This window comes from Schistocerca cancellata, chromosome 2, assembly GCF_023864275.1.
Source record: "Schistocerca cancellata isolate TAMUIC-IGC-003103 chromosome 2, iqSchCanc2.1, whole genome shotgun sequence".
Lineage (NCBI taxonomy): Eukaryota > Metazoa > Arthropoda > Insecta > Orthoptera > Acrididae > Schistocerca > Schistocerca cancellata.
Window position 1 is genome coordinate 16,895,703 of NC_064627.1, and position 18,031 is coordinate 16,913,733.

Genomic DNA, 18,031 nt, shown 5'->3' on the forward strand with positions numbered 1-18,031 from the left:
GGTCGAGCAGGTGTGCTTCCTTCCATATCTTCATCATTTGCCCTCTTATGATCACTGATTCCCTGTTCTGCACAACTGCCTCATCTTCTACCTTCCTGCAAGGGTAAAATCAACTCGACATTTCCCAGAGTTCCTATTAGATCGCTGGACTTCATGGAAATTTCAGAGGTCGAGCAGGTGTGCTTCCTTCCATATCTTCATCATTTGCCCTCTTATGATCACTGATTCCCTGTTCTGCACAAGTGGCTCATCTTCTACCTTCCTGCAAGGGTAAAATCAACTCGACATTTCCCAGAGTTCCTATTAGATCGCTGGACTTCATGGAAGTTTCAGAGGTCGAGCAGGTAAGCTTCCTTCCATATCTTCATCATTTGCCCTCTTATGATCACTGATTCCCTGTTCTGCACAAATGGCTCATCTTCTACCTTCCTGCAAGGGTAAAATCAACTCGACATTTACCAGAGTTCCTATTAGATCGCTGGACTTCATGGAAGTTTCAGAGGTCGAGCAGGTGTGCTTCCTTCCATATCTTCATCATTTGCCCTCTTATGATCACTGATTCCCTGTTCCGCACAAGTGGCTCATCTTCTACCTTCCTGCAAGGGTAAAATCAACTCGACATTTCCCAGAGTTCCTATTAGATCGCTGGACTTCATGGAAGTTTCAGAGGTCGAGCAGGTGTGCTTCCTTCCATATCTTCATCATTTGCCCTCTTATGATCACTGATTCCCTGTTCTGCACAAGTGGCTCTACTTCTACCTTCCTGCAAGGGTAAAATCAACTCGACATTTCCCAGAGTTCCTATTAGATCGCTGGACTTCATGGAAGTTTCAGAGGTCGAGCAGGTGTGCTTCCTTCCATATCTTCATCATTTGCCCTCTTATGATCACTGATTCCCTGTTCTGCACAAGTGCCTCATCTTCTACCTTCCTGCAAGGGTAAAATCAACTCGACATTTACCAGAGTTCCTATTAGATCGCTGGACTTCATGGAAGTTTCAAAGGTCGAGCAGGTGTGCTTCCTTCCATATCTTCATCATTTGCCCTCTTATGATCACTGATTCCCTGTTCTGCACAAGTGCCTCATCTTCTACCTTCCTGCAAGGGTAAAATCAACTCGACATTTCCCAGAGTTCCTATTAGATCGCTGGACTTCATGGAAGTTTCAGAGGTCGAGCAGGTGTGCTTCCTTCCATATCTTCATCATTTGCCCTCTTATGATCACTGATTCCCTGTTCTGCACAAGTGGCTCATCTTCTACCTTCCTGCAAGGGTAAAATCAACTCGACATTTCCCAGAGTTCCTATTAGATCGCTGGACTTCATGGAAATTTCAGAGGTCGAGCAGGTGTGCTTCCTTCCATATCTTCATCATTTGCCCTCTTATGATCACTGATTCCCTGTTCTGCACAAGTGCCTCATCTTCTACCTTCCTGCAAGGGTAAAATCAACTCGACATTTCCCAGAGTTCCTATTAGATCGCTGGACTTCATGGAAGTTTCAGAGGTCGAGCAGGTGTGCTTCCTTCCATATCTTCATCATTTGCCCTCTTATGATCACTGATTCCCTGTTCTGCACAAGTGGCTCATCTTCTACCTTCCTGCAAGGGTAAAATCAACTCGACATTTCCCAGAGTTCCTATTAGATCGCTGGACTTCATGGAAGTTTCAGGGGTCGAGCAGGTGTGCTTCCTTCCATATCTTCATCATTTGCCCTCTTATGATCACTGATTCCCTGTTCTGCACAAGTGCCTCATCTTCTACCTTCCTGCAAGGGTAAAATCAACTCGACATTTACCAGAGTTCCTATTAGATCGCTGGACTTCATGGAAGTTTCAGAGGTCGAGCCGGTGTGCTTCCTTCCATATCTTCATCATTTGCCCTCTTATGATCACTGATTTCCTGTTCTGCACAAATGGCTCATCTTCTACCTTCCTGCAAGGGTAAAATCAACTCGACATTTCCCAGAGTTCCTATTAGATCGCTGGACTTCATGGAGGTTTCAGAGGTCGAGCAGGTGTGCTTCCTTCCATATCTTCATCATTTGCCTTCTTATGATCACTGATTCCCTGTTCTGCACACGTGGCTCATCTTCTACCTTTATGCAAGGGTAAAATCAACTCGACATTTCACTGAGTTCCTATTAGATCGCTGGACTTCATGGAAGTTTCAGAGGTCGAGCAGGTGTGCTTCCTTCCATATCTTCATCATTTGCCCTCTTATGATCACTGATTCCCTGTTCTGCACAAGTGGCTCATCTTCTACCTTCCTGCAAGGGTAAAATCAACTCGACATTTCCCAATGTTCCTATTAGATCGCTGGACCTCATGGAAGTTTCAGAGGTCGAGCAGGTGTGCTTCCTTCCATATCTTCATCATTTGCCCTCTTATGATCACTGATTCCCTGTTCTGCACAAGTCCCTCATCTTCTACCTTCCTGCAAGGGTAAAATCAACTCGACATTTCCCAGAGTTCCTATTAGATCGCTGGACTTCATGGAAGTTTCAGAGGTCGAGCAGGTGTGCTTCCTTCCATATCTTCATCATTTGCCCTCTTATGATCACTGATTCCCTGTTCTGCACAAGTGCCTCATCTTCTACCTTCCTGCAAGGGTAAAATCAACTCGACATTTCCCAGAGTTCCTATTAGATCGCTGGACTTCATGCAAGTTTCATAGGTCGAGCAGGTGTGCTTCCTTCCATATCTTCATCATTTGCCCTCTTATGTTCACTGATTCCCTGTTCTGCACAAGTGGCTCATCTTCTACCTTCCTGCAAGGGTAAAATCAACTCGACATTTACCAGAGTTCCTATTAGATCGCTGGACTTCATGGAAGTTTCAGAGGTCGAGCAGGTGTGCTTCCTTCCATATCTTCATCATTCGCCCTCTTATGATCACTGATTCCCAGTTCTGCACAAGTGGCTCATCTTCTACGTTCCTGCAAGGGTAAAATCAACTCGACATTTCCCAGAGTTCCTATTAGATCGCTGGACTTCTTGGAAGATTCAGAGGTCGAGCAGGTGTGCTTCCTTCCATATCTTCATCATTTGCCCTCTTATGATCACTGATTCCCTGTTCTGCACAAGTGCCTCATCTTCTACCTTCCTGCAAGGGTAAAATCAACTCGACATTTCCCAGAGTTCCTATTAGATCGCTGGACTTCATGGAAGTTTCAGAGGTCGAGCAGGTGTGCTTCCTTCCATATCTTCATCATTTGCCCTCTTATGATCACTGATTCCGTGTTCTGCACAAGTGGCTCATCTTCTACCTTCCTGCAAGGGTAAAACCAACTCGACATTTCCCAGAGTTCCTATTAGATCGCTGGACTTCATGGAAGTTTCAGAGGTCGAGCAGGTGTGCTTCCTTCCATATCTTCATCATTTGCCCTCTTATGATCACTGATTCCCTGTTCTGCACAAGTGGCTCATCTTCTACCTTCCTGCAAGGGTAAAATCAACTCGACATTTCCCAGAGTTCCTATTAGATCGCTGGACTTCATGGAAGTTTCAGAGGTCGAGCAGGTGTGCTTCCTTCCATATCTTTATCATTTGCCCTCTTATGATCACTGATTCCCTGTTCTGCACAAGTGCCTCATCTTCTACCTTCCTGCAAGGGTAAAATCAACTCGACATTTACCAGAGTTCCTATTAGATCGCTGGACTTCATGGAAGTTTCAGAGGTCGAGCAGGTGTGCTTCCTTCCATATCTTCATCATTTGCCCTCTTATGATCACTGATTCCCTGTTCTGCACAAGTGCCTCATCTTCTACCTTCCTGCAAGGGTAAAATCAACTCGACATTTCCCAGAGTTCCTATTAGATCGCTGGACTTCATGGAAGTTTCAGAGGTCGAGCAGGTGTGCTTCCTTCCATATCTTCATCATTTGCCCTCTTATGATCACTGATTCCCTGTTCTGCACAAGTGCCTCATCTTCTACCTTCCTGCAAGGGTAAAATCAACTCGACATTTCCCAGAGTTCCTATTAGATAGCTGGACTTCATGCAAGATTCAGAGGTCGAGCAGGTGTGCTTCCTTCCATATCTTCATCATTTGCTTTCTTATGATCACTGATTCCCTGTTCTGCACAAGTGCCTCATCTTCTACTTTCCTGCAAGGGTAAAATCAACTCGACATTTCCCAGAGTTCCTATTAGATCGCTGGACTTCATGGAAGTTTCAGAGATCGAGCAGGTGTGCTTCCTTCCATATGTTCATCATTTGCCCTCTTATGATCACTGATTCCCTGTTCTGCACAAGTGGCTCATCTTCTACCTTCCTGCAAGGGTAAAATCAACTCGACATTTCCCAGAGTTCCTATTAGATCGCTGGACTTCATGGAAGTTTCAGTGGTCGAGCAGGTGTGCTTCCTTCCATATCTTCATCATTTGCCCTCTTATGATTACTGATTCCCTGTTCTGCACAAGTCCCTCATCTTCTACCTTCCTGCAAGGGTAAAATCAACTCGACATTTCCCAGAGTTCCTATTAGATCGCTGGACTTCATGGAAGTTTCAGAGGTCGAGCAGGTGTGCTTCCTTCCATATCTTCATCATTTGCCCTCTTATGATCACTGATTCCCTGTTCTGCACAAGTGCCTCATCTTCTACCTTCCTGCAAGGGTAAAATCAACTCGACATTTCCCAGAGTTCCTATTAGATCGCTGGAATTCATGGAAGTTTCAGAGGTCGGGCAGGTGTGCTTCCTTCCATATCTTCATCATTTGCCCTCTTATGATCACTGATTCCCTGTTCTGCACAAGTGGCTCATCTTCTACCTTCCTGCAAGGGTAAAATCAACTCGACATTTCCCAGAGTTCCTATTAGATCGCTGGACTTCATGGAAGTTTCAGAGGTCGAGCAGGTGTGCTTCCTTCCATATCTTCATCATTTGCCCTTTGATGATCACTGATTCCCTGTTCTGCACAAGTGGCTCATCTTCTACCTTCCTGCAAGGGTAAAATCAACTCGACATTTCCCAGAGTTCCTATTAGATCGCTGGACTTCATGGAAGTTTCAGAGGTCGAGCAGGTGTGCTTCCTTCCATATCTTCATCATTTGCCCTCTTATGATCACTGATTCCCTGTTCTGCACAAGTGGCTCATCTTCTACCTTCCTGCAAGGGTAAAATCAACTCGACATTTCCCAGAGCTCCTATTAGATCGCTGGACTTCATGGAAGTTTCAGAGGTCGAGCAGGTGTGCTTCCTTCCATATCTTCATCATTTGCCCTCTTATGATCACTGATTCCCTGTTCTGCACAAGTGCCTCATCTTCTACCTTCCTGCAAGGGTAAAATCAACTCGACATTTCCCAGAGTTCCTATTAGATCGCTATACTTCATTGAAGTTTCAGAGGTCGAGCAGGTGTGCTTCCTTCCATATCTTCAGCATTTGCCCTCTTATGATCACTGATTCCCTGTTCTGCACAAGTGCCTCATCTTCTACGTTCCTGCAAGGGTAAAATCAACTCGACATTTCCCAGAGTTCCTATTAGATCGCTGGACTTCATGGAAGTTTCAGAGGTCGAGCAGGTGTGCTTCCTTCCATATCTTCATCATTTACCCTCTTATGATCACTGATTCCCTGTTCTGCACAAGTGCCTCATCTTCTACCTTCCTGCAAGGGTAAAATCAACTAGACATTTCCCAGAGTTCCTATTAGATCTCTGGACTTCATGGAAGTTTCAGAGGTCGAGCAGGTGTGCTTCCTTCCATATCTTCATCATTTGCCCTCTTATGATCACTGATTCCCTGTTCTGCACAAGTCCCTCATCTTCTACCTTCCTGCAAGGGTAAAATCAACTCGACATTTCCCAGAGTTCCTATTATATCGCTGGACTTCATGGAAGTTTCAGAGGTCGAGCAGGTGTGCTTCCTTCCATATCTTCATCATTTGCCCTCTTATGATCACTGATTCCCTGTTCTGCACAAGTGGCTCATCTTCTACCTTCCTGCAAGGGTAAAATCAACGCGATATTTCCCAGAGTTCCTATTAGATCACTGGACTTCATGGAAGTTTCAGAGGTCGAGCAGGTGTGCTTCCTTCCATATCTTCATGATTTGCCCTCTTATGATCACTGATTCCGTGTTCTGCACAAGTGGCTCATCTTCTACCATCCTGCAAGGGTAAAATCAACTCGACATTTCCCAGAGTTCCTATTAGATCACTGGACTTTATGGAAGTTTCAGAGGTCGAGAAGGTGTGCTTCCTTCCATATCTTCATCATTTGCCCTCTTATGATCACTGATTCCCTGTTCTGCACAAGTGGCTCATCTTCTACCTTCCTGCAAGGGTAAAATCAACTCGACATTTCCCAGAGTTCCTATTAGATCGCTGGACTTCATGGAAGTTTCAGAGGTCGAGCAGGTGTGCTTCCTTCCATATCTTCATCATTTGCCCTCTTATGATCACTGATTCCCTGTTCTGCACAAGTGCCTCATCTTCTACCTTCCTGCAAGGGTAAAATCAACTCGACATTTCCCAGAGTTCCTATTAGATCGCTGGACTTCATGGAAGTTTCAGATGTCAAGCAGGTATGCTTCCTTCCATATCTTCATCATTTGCCCTCTTATGATCACTGATTCCCTGTTCTGCACAAGTGGCTCATCTTCTACCTTCCTGCAAGGGTAAAATCAATTCGACATTTCCCAGAGTTCCTATTAGATCGCTGGACGTCATGGAAGTTTCAGAGGTCGAGCAGGTGTGCTTCCTTCCATATCTTCATCATTTGCCCTCTTATGATCACTGATTCCCTGTTCTGCACATGTTCCTCATCTTCTACCTTCCTGCAAGGGTAAAATCAACTCGACATTTCCCAGAGTTCCTATTAGATCGCTGGACTTCATGGAAGTTTCAGAGGTCGAGCAGGTGTGCTTCCTTCCATATCTTCATCATTTGCCCTCTTATGATCACTGATTCCCTGTTCTGCACAAGTGGCTCATCTTCTACCTTCCTGCAAGGGTAAAATCAACTCGACATTTCCCAGAGTTCCTATTACATCGCTGGACTTCATGGAAGTTTCAGAGGTCGAGCAGGTGTGCTTCCTTCCATATCTTCATCATTTGCCCTCTTATGATCACTGATTCCCTGTTCTGCACAAGTGCCTCATCTTCTACCTTCCTGCAAGGGTAAAATCAACTCGACATTTCCCAGAGTTCCTATTAGATCGCTGGACTTCATGGAAGTTTCAGAGGTCGAGCAGGTGTGCTTCCTTCCATATCTTCATCATTTGCCCTCTTATGATCACTGATTCCCTGTTCTGCACAAGTGCCTCATCTTCTACCTTCCTGCAAGGGTAAAATCAACTCGACATTTCCCAGAGTTCCTATTAGATCGCTGGACATCATGGAAGTTTCAGAGGTCGAGAAGGTGTGCTTCCTTCCATATCTTCATCATTTGCCCTCTTATGATCACTGATTCCCTGTTCTGCACAAGTGGCTCATCTTCTACCTTCCTGCAAGGGTAAAATCAACTCGACATTTCAGAGAGTTCCTATTAGATCGCTGGACTTCATGGAAGTTTCAGAGGTCGAGCAGGTGTGCTTCCTTCCATATCTTCATCATTTGCCCTCTTATGATCACTGATTCCCTGTTCTGCACAAGTGCCTCATCTTCTACCTTCCTGCAAGGGTAAAATCAACTCGACATTTCCCAGAGTTCCTATTAGATCGCTGGACTTCATGGAAGTTTCAGAGGTCGAGCAGGTGTGCTTCCTTCCATAACTTCATCATTTGCCCTCTTATGATCACTGATTCCCTGTTCTGCACAAGTGCCTCATCTTCTACCTTCCTGCAAGGGTAAAATCAACTCGACATTTCCCAGAGTTCCTATTAGATCGCTGGACTTCATGGAAGTTTCAGAGGTTGAGCAGGTGTGCTTCCTTCCATATCTTCATCATTTGCCCTCTTATGATCACTGATTCCCTGTTCTGCACAAGTGCCTCATCTTCTACCTTCCTGCAAGGGTAAAATCAACTCGACATTTCCCAGAGTTCCTATTAGATCGCTGGACTTCATGGAAGTTTCAGAGGTCGAGCAGGTGTGCTTCCTTCCATATCTTCATCATTTGCCCTCTTATGATCACTGATTCCCTGTTCTGCACAAGTGGCTCATCTTCTACCTTCCTGCAAGGGTAAAATCAACTCGACATTTCCCAGAGTTCCTATTAGATCGCTGGACTTCATGGAAGTTTCAGAGGTCGAGCAGGTGTGCTTCCTTCCATATCTTCATCATTTGCCCTCTTATGATCACTGATTCCCTGTTCTGCACAAGTGGCTCATCTTCTACCTTCCTGCAAGGGTAAAACCAACGCGACATTTCCCAGAGTTCCTATTAGATCGCTGGACTTCATGGAAATTTCAGAATTCGGGCAGGTGTGCTTCCTTCCATATCTTCATCATTTGCCCTCTTATGATCACTGATTCCCTGTTCTGCACAAGTGGCTCATCTTCTACCTTCCTGCAAGGGTAAAATCAACTCGACATTTCCCAGAGTTCCTATTAGATCGCTGGACTTCATGGAAGTTTCAGAGGTCGAGAAGGTGTGCTTCCTTCCATATCTTCATCATTTGCCCTCTTATGATCACTGATTCCCTGTTCTGCACAAGTGGCTCATCTTCTACCTTCCTGCAAGGGTAAAATCAACTCGACATTTCCCAGAGTTCCTATTACATCGCTGGACTTCATGGAAGTTTCAGAGGTCGAGCAGGTGTGCTTCCTTCCATATCTTCATCATTTGCCCTCTTATGATCACTGATTCCCTGTTCTGCACAAGTGCCTCATCTTCTACCTTCCTGCAAGGGTAAAATCAACTCGACATTTCCCAGAGTTCCTATTAGATCGCTGGACTTCATGGAAGTTTCAGAGGTCGAGCAGGTGTGCTTCCTTCCATATCTTCATCATTTGCCCTCTTATGATCACTGATTCCGTGTTCTGCACAAGTGGCTCATCTTCTACCTTCCTGCAAGGGTAAAATCAACTCGACATTTCCCAGAGTTCCTATTAGATCGCTGGACTTCATGGAAGTTTCAGAGGTCGAGCAGGTGTGCTTCCTTCCATATCTTCATCATTTGCCCTCTTATGATCACTGATTCCCTGTTCTGCACAAGTGCCTCATCTTCTACCTTCCTGCAAGGGTAAAATCAACTCGACATTTCCCAGAGTTCCTATTAGATCGCTGGACTTCATGGAAGTTTCAGAGGTCGAGCAGGTGTGCTTCCTTCCATAACTTCATCATTTGCCCTCTTATGATCACTGATTCCCTGTTCTGCACAAGTGCCTCATCTTCTACCTTCCTGCAAGGGTAAAATCAACTCGACATTCCCAGAGTTCCTATTAGATCGCTGGACTTCATGGAAGTTTCAGAGGTCGAGCAGGTGTGCTTCCTTCCATATCTTCATCATTTGCCCTCTTATGATCACTGATTCCCTGTTCTGCACAAGTGCCTCATCTTCTACCTTCCTGCAAGGGTAAAATCAACTCGACATTTCCCAGAGTTCCTATTAGATCGCTGGACATCATGGAAGTTTCAGAGGTCGAGCAGGTGTGCTTCCTTCCATATCTTCATCATTTGCCCTCTTATGATCACTGATTCCCTGTTCTGCACAAGTGGCTCATCTTCTACCTTCCTGCAAGGGTAAAATCAACTCGACATTTCCCAGAGTTCCTATTAGATCGCTGGACTTCATGGAAGTTTCAGAGGTCGAGCAGGTGTGCTTCCTTCCATATCTTCATCATTTGCCCTCTTATGATCACTGATTCCCTGTTCTGCACAAGTGGCTCATCTTCTACCTTCCTGCAAGGGTAAAATCAACTCGACATTTCCCAGAGTTCCTATTACATCGCTGGACTTCATGGAAGTTTCAGAGGTCGAGCAGGTGTGCTTCCTTCCATATCTTCATCATTTGCCCTCTTATGATCACTGATTCCCTGTTCTGCACAAGTGCCTCATCTTCTACCTTCCTGCAAGGGTAAAATCAACTCGACATTTCCCAGAGTTCCTATTAGATCGCTGGACTTCATGGAAGTTTCAGAGGTCGAGCAGGTGTGCTTCCTTCCATATCTTCATCATTTGCCCTCTTATGATCACTGATTCCGTGTTCTGCACAAGTGGCTCATCTTCTACCTTCCTGCAAGGGTAAAATCAACTCGACATTTCCCAGAGTTCCTATTAGATCGCTGGACATCATGGAAGTTTCAGAGGTCGAGAAGGTGTGCTTCCTTCCATATCTTCATCATTTGCCCTCTTATGATCACTGATTCCCTGTTCTGCACAAGTGGCTCATCTTCTACCTTCCTGCAAGGGTAAAATCAACTCGACATTTCAGAGAGTTCCTATTAGATCGCTGGACTTCATGGAAGTTTCAGAGGTCGAGCAGGTGTGCTTCCTTCCATATCTTCATCATTTGCCCTCTTATGATCACTGATTCCCTGTTCTGCACAAGTGCCTCATCTTCTACCTTCCTGCAAGGGTAAAATCAACTCGACATTTCCCAGAGTTCCTATTAGATCGCTGGACTTCATGGAAGTTTCAGAGGTCGAGCAGGTGTGCTTCCTTCCATAACTTCATCATTTGCCCTCTTATGATCACTGATTCCCTGTTCTGCACAAGTGCCTCATCTTCTACCTTCCTGCAAGGGTAAAATCAACTCGACATTTCCCAGAGTTCCTATTAGATCGCTGGACTTCATGGAAGTTTCAGAGGTTGAGCAGGTGTGCTTCCTTCCATATCTTCATCATTTGCCCTCTTATGATCACTGATTCCCTGTTCTGCACAAGTGCCTCATCTTCTACCTTCCTGCAAGGGTAAAATCAACTCGACATTTCCCAGAGTTCCTATTAGATCGCTGGACTTCATGGAAGTTTCAGAGGTCGAGCAGGTGTGCTTCCTTCCATATCTTCATCATTTGCCCTCTTATGATCACTGATTCCCTGTTCTGCACAAGTGCCTCATCTTCTACCTTCCTGCAAGGGTAAAATCAACTCGACATTTCCCAGAGTTCCTATTAGATCGCTGGACTTCATGGAAGTTTCAGAGGTCGAGCAGGTGTGCTTCCTTCCATATCTTCATCATTTGCCCTCTTATGATCACTGATTCCCTGTTCTGCACAAGTGGCTCATCTTCTACCTTCCTGCAAGGGTAAAATCAACTCGACATTTCCCAGAGTTCCTATTAGATCGCTGGACTTCATGGAAATTTCAGAGGTCGGGCAGGTGTGCTTCCTTCCATATCTTCATCATTTGCCCTCTTATGATCACTGATTCCCTGTTCTGCACAAGTGGCTCATCTTCTACCTTCCTGCAAGGGTAAAATCAACTCGACATTTCCCAGAGTTCCTATTAGATCGCTGGACTTCATGGAAGTTTCAGAGGTCGAGAAGGTGTGCTTCCTTCCATATCTTCATCATTTGCCCTCTTATGATCACTGATTCCCTGTTCTGCACAAGTGGCTCATCTTCTACCTTCCTGCAAGGGTAAAATCAACTCGACATTTCCCAGACTTCCTATTACATCGCTGGACTTCATGGAAGTTTCAGAGGTCGAGCAGGTGTGCTTCCTTCCATATCTTCATCATTTGCCCTCTTATGATCACTGATTCCCTGTTCTGCACAAGTGCCTCATCTTCTACCTTCCTGCAAGGGTAAAATCAACTCGACATTTCCCAGAGTTCCTATTAGATCGCTGGACTTCATGGAAGTTTCAGAGGTCGAGCAGGTGTGCTTCCTTCCATATCTTCATCATTTGCCCTCTTATGATCACTGATTCCGTGTTCTGCACAAGTGGCTCATCTTCTACCTTCCTGCAAGGGTAAAATCAACTCGACATTTCCCAGAGTTCCAATTAGATCGCTGGACTTCATGGAAGTTTCAGAGGTCGAGCAGGTGTGCTTCCTTCCATATCTTCATCATTTGCCCTCTTATGATCACTGATTCCCTGTTCTGCACAAGTGCCTCATCTTCTACCTACCTGCAAGGGTAAAATCAACTCGACATTTCCCAGAGTTCCTATTAGATCGCTGGACTTCATGGAAGTTTCAGAGGTCGAGCAGGTGTGCTTCCTTCCATAACTTCATCATTTGCCCTCTTATGATCACTGATTCCCTGTTCTGCACAAGTGCCTCATCTTCTACCTTCCTGCAAGGGTAAAATCAACTCGACATTCCCAGAGTTCCTATTAGATCGCTGGACTTCATGGAAGTTTCAGAGGTCGAGCAGGTGTGCTTCCTTCCATATCTTCATCATTTGCCCTCTTATGATCACTGATTCCCTGTTCTGCACAAGTGCCTCATCTTCTACCTTCCTGCAAGGGTAAAATCAACTCGACATTTCCCAGAGTTCCTATTAGATCGCTGGACATCATAAAGTTTCAGAGGTCGAGCAGGTGTGCTTCCTTCCATATCTTCATCATTTGCCCTCTTATGATCACTGATTCCCTGTTCTGCACAAGTGGCTCATCTTCTACCTTCCTGCAAGGGTAAAATCAACTCGACATTTCCCAGAGTTACTATTAGATCGCTGGACTTCATGGAAGTTTCAGAGGTTGAGCAGGTGTGCTTCCTTCCATATCTTCATCATTTGCCCTCTTATGATCACTGATTCCCTGTTCTGCACAAGTGGCTCATCTTCTACCTTCCTGCAAGGGTAAAATCAACTCGACATTTCAAAGAGTTCCTATTAGATCGCTGGACTTCATGGAAGTTTCAGAGGTCGAGCAGGTGTGCTTCCTTCCATATCTTCATCATTTGCCCTCTTATGATCACTGATTCCCTGTTCTGCACAAGTGCCTCATCTTCTACCTTCCTGCAAGGGTAAAATCAACTCGACATTTCCCAGAGTTCCTATTAGATCGCTGGACTTCATGGAAGTTTCAGAGGTCGAGCAGGTGTGCTTCCTTCCATATCTTCATCATTTGCCCTCTTATGATCACTGATTCCCTGTTCTGCACAAGTGCCTCATCTTCCACCTTCCTGCAAGGGTAAAATCAACTCGACATTTCCCAGAGTTCCTATTAGATCGCTGGACTTCATGGAAGTTTCAGAGGTCGAGCAGGTGTGCTTCCTTCCATATCTTCATCATTTGCCCTCTTATGATCACTGATTCCCTGTTCTGCACAAGTTGCTCAACTTCTACCTTCCTGCAAGGGTAAAATCAACTCGACATTTCCCAGAGTTCCTATTAGATCGCTGGACTTCATGGAAGTTTCAGAGGTCGAGCAGGTGTGCTTCCTTCCATATCTTCATCATTTGCCCTCTTATGATCACTGATTCCCTGTTCTGCACAAGTGCCTCATCTTCTACCTTCCTGCAAGGGTAAAATCAACTCGACATTCCCAGAGTTCCTATTAGATCGCTGGACTTCATGGAAGTTTCAGAGGTCGAGCAGGTGTGCTTCCTTCCATATCTTCATCATTTGCCCTCTTATGATCACTGATTCCCTGTTCTGCACAAGTGCCTCATCTTCTACCTTCCTGCAAGGGTAAAATCAACTCGACATTTCCCAGAGTTCCTATTAGATCGCTGGACTTCATGGAAGTTTCAGAGGTCGAGCAGGTGTGCTTCCTTCCATATCTTCATCATTTGCCCTCTTATGATCACTGATTCCCTGTTCTGCACAAGTGGCTCATCTTCTACCTTCCTGCAAGGGTAAAATCAACTCGACATTTCCCAGAGTTCCTATTAGATCGCTGGACTTCATGGAAGTTTCAGAGGTCGAGAAGGTGTGCTTCCTTCCATATCTTCATCATTTGCCCTCTTATGATCACTGATTCCCTGTTCTGCACAAGTGGCTCATCTTCTACCTTCCTGCAAGGGTAAAATCAACTCGACATTTCAAAGAGTTCCTATTAGATCGATGGACTTCATGGAAGTTTCAGAGGTCGAGCAGGTGTGCTTCCTTCCATATCTTCATCATTTGCCCTCTTATGATCACTGATTCCCTGTTCTGCACAAGTGCCTCATCTTCTACCTTCCTGCAAGGGTAAAATCAACTCGACATTTCCCAGAGTTCCTATTAGATCGCTGGACTTCATGGAAGTTTCAGAGGTCGAGCAGGTGTGCTTCCTTCCATAACTTCATCATTTGCCCTCTTATGATCACTGATTCCCTGTTCTGCACAAGTGCCTCATCTTCTACCTTCCTGCAAGGGTAAAATCAACTCGACATTTCCCAGAGTTCCTATTAGATCGCTGGACTTCATGGAAGTTTCAGAGGTTGAGCAGGTGTGCTTCCTTCCATATCTTCATCATTTGCCCTCTTATGATCACTGATTCCCTGTTCTGCACAAGTGCCTCATCTTCTACCTTCCTGCAAGGGTAAAATCAACTCGACATTTCCCAGAGTTCCTATTAGATCGCTGGACTTCATGGAAGTTTCAGAGGTCGAGCAGGTGTGCTTCCTTCCATATCTTCATCATTTGCCCTCTTATGATCACTGATTCCCTGTTCTGCACAAGTGCCTCATCTTCTACCTTCCTGCAAGGGTAAAATCAACTCGACATTTCCCAGAGTTCCTATTAGATCGCTGGACTTCATGGAAGTTTCAGAGGTCGAGCAGGTGTGCTTCCTTCCATATCTTCATCATTTGCCCTCTTATGATCACTGATTCCCTGTTCTGCACAAGTGGCTCATCTTCTACCTTCCTGCAAGGGTAGAACCAACGCGACATTTCCCAGAGTTCCTATTAGATCGCTGGACTTCATGGAAATTTCAGAGGTCGGGCAGGTGTGCTTCCTTCCATATCTTCATCATTTGCCCTCTTATGATCACTGATTCCCTGTTCTGCACAAGTGGCTCATCTTCTACCTTCCTGCAAGGGTAAAATCAACTCGACATTTCCCAGAGTTCCTATTAGATCGCTGGACTTCATGGAAGTTTCAGAGGTCGAGAAGGTGTGCTTCCTTCCATATCTTCATCATTTGCCCTCTTATGATCACTGATTCCCTGTTCTGCACAAGTGGCTCATCTTCTACCTTCCTGCAAGGGTAAAATCAACTCGACATTTCCCAGAGTTCCTATTACATCGCTGGACTTCATGGAAGTTTCAGAGGTCGAGCAGGTGTGCTTCCTTCCATATCTTCATCATTTGCCCTCTTATGATCACTGATTCCCTGTTCTGCACAAGTGCCTCATCTTCTACCTTCCTGCAAGGGTAAAATCAACTCGACATTTCCCAGAGTTCCTATTAGATCGCTGGACTTCATGGAAGTTTCAGAGGTCGAGCAGGTGTGCTTCCTTCCATATCTTCATCATTTGCCCTCTTATGATCACTGATTCCGTGTTCTGCACAAGTGGCTCATCTTCTACCTTCCTGCAAGGGTAAAATCAACTCGACATTTCCCAGAGTTCCAATTAGATCGCTGGACTTCATGGAAGTTTCAGAGGTCGAGCAGGTGTGCTTCCTTCCATATCTTCATCATTTGCCCTCTTATGATCACTGATTCCCTGTTCTGCACAAGTGCCTCATCTTCTACCTACCTGCAAGGGTAAAATCAACTCGACATTTCCCAGAGTTCCTATTAGATCGCTGGACTTCATGGAAGTTTCAGAGGTCGAGCAGGTGTGCTTCCTTCCATAACTTCATCATTTGCCCTCTTATGATCACTGATTCCCTGTTCTGCACAAGTGCCTCATCTTCTACCTTCCTGCAAGGGTAAAATCAACTCGACATTCCCAGAGTTCCTATTAGATCGCTGGACTTCATGGAAGTTTCAGAGGTCGAGCAGGTGTGCTTCCTTCCATATCTTCATCATTTGCCCTCTTATGATCACTGATTCCCTGTTCTGCACAAGTGGCTCATCTTCTACCTTCCTGCAAGGGTAAAATCAACTCGACATTTCCCAGAGTTCCTATTAGATCGCTGGACTTCATGGAAGTTTCAGAGGTCGAGAAGGTGTGCTTCCTTCCATATCTTCATCATTTGCCCTCTTATGATCACTGATTCCCTGTTCTGCACAAGTGGCTCATCTTCTACCTTCCTGCAAGGGTAAAATCAACTCGACATTTCCCAGAGTTCCAATTAGATCGCTGGACTTCATGGAAGTTTCAGAGGTCGAGCAGGTGTGCTTCCTTCCATATCTTCATCATTTGCCCTCTTATGATCACTGATTCCCTGTTCTGCACAAGTGCCTCATCTTCTACCTACCTGCAAGGGTAAAATCAACTCGACATTTCCCAGAGTTCCTATTAGATCGCTGGACTTCATGGAAGTTTCAGAGGTCGAGCAGGTGTGCTTCCTTCCATAACTTCATCATTTGCCCTCTTATGATCACTGATTCCCTGTTCTGCACAAGTGCCTCATCTTCTACCTTCCTGCAAGGGTAAAATCAACTCGACATTCCCAGAGTTCCTATTAGATCGCTGGACTTCATGGAAGTTTCAGAGGTCGAGCAGGTGTGCTTCCTTCCATATCTTCATCATTTGCCCTCTTATGATCACTGATTCCCTGTGCTGCACAAGTGCCTCATCTTCTACCTTCCTGCAAGGGTAAAATCAACTCGACATTTCCCAGAGTTCCTATTAGATCGCTGGACATCATAAAGTTTCAGAGGTCGAGCAGGTGTGCTTCCTTCCATATCTTCATCATTTGCCCTCTTATGATCACTGATTCCCTGTTCTGCACAAGTGGCTCATCTTCTACCTTCCTGCAAGGGTAAAATCAACTCGACATTTCCCAGAGTTACTATTAGATCGCTGGACTTCATGGAAGTTTCAGAGGTTGAGCAGGTGTGCTTCCTTCCATATCTTCATCATTTGCCCTCTTATGATCACTGATTCCCTGTTCTGCACAAGTGGCTCATCTTCTACCTTCCTGCAAGGGTAAAATCAACTCGACATTTCAAAGAGTTCCTATTAGATCGCTGGACTTCATGGAAGTTTCAGAGGTCGAGCAGGTGTGCTTCCTTCCATATCTTCATCATTTGCCCTCTTATGATCACTGATTCCCTGTTCTGCACAAGTGCCTCATCTTCTACCTTCCTGCAAGGGTAAAATCAACTCGACATTTCCCAGAGTTCCTATTAGATCGCTGGACTTCATGGAAGTTTCAGAGATCGAGCAGGTGTGCTTCCTTCCATATCTTCATCATTTGCCCTCTTATGATCACTGATTCCCTGTTCTGCACAAGTGCCTCATCTTCCACCTTCCTGCAAGGGTAAAATCAACTCGACATTTCCCAGAGTTCCTATTAGATCGCTGGACTTCATGGAAGTTTGGTTGGTTGGTTGGTTTGGGGGATTAAAGGGACCAGACTGCTATGGTCATCGGTCCCTTTTTCCAAAGACAAAGAACACCCACAGAGAATAAAAACGAGGAACAAAAGAGATCACAGACGATACAGGACAAGAGAAACTGAGACAAAGACAAGACAAAACGAACTAAAAGCACACAGAGTGTGACGGTGGTTGGCCGACCAGAGAAATAAAAAAGGAAAAGCCAACCACTAGAAACACATTAAAAAATCAGTTTAAAACCGGAGGCCAAAGGCCAGAATCAACACAAAACAATAAGATAAAAATAGAAACACTCAGAGTAAAGAATAAAAACCCCCTGCCCGAATAAAACGTAAAACTAAGTCAGCCATAGCCGGGTCATCTGTTAAAAGGGCAGGGAGCGAGTCAGGCAGTGCGAACGACTGCCTGAGCGCAGCTAAAAACGGACACTCCAATAAAACATGAACCACGGATAAAACGGAGCCGCAGCGACATAGAGGCGCATCCTCACGGCGCAATAAGTGGCCGTGGGTAAGCCGAGTGTGCCCAATGCGCAGCCGGCAGAGGACAACAGACTCCTGGCGAGAAACCCGCAAGGAGGAGCGCCACACACCGGTAGCCCCCTTGATGGCCCGAAGTTTGTTGCGTGAAGGCAGGGCGCGCCATTCAGTGTCCCAAAGGTCCAGAATTTTGCGGCGTAGGAACGCCCGCAAATCGGTCTCCGGGAGGCCAACGTCCAGAGGTGGTGCACTAGTCGCCTCTTTCGCCAGCCGGTCAACATTCTCGTTGCCGGGGATCCCAACATGGCCTGGGGTCCACACGAAGACCGCAGAGCGGCCGCAA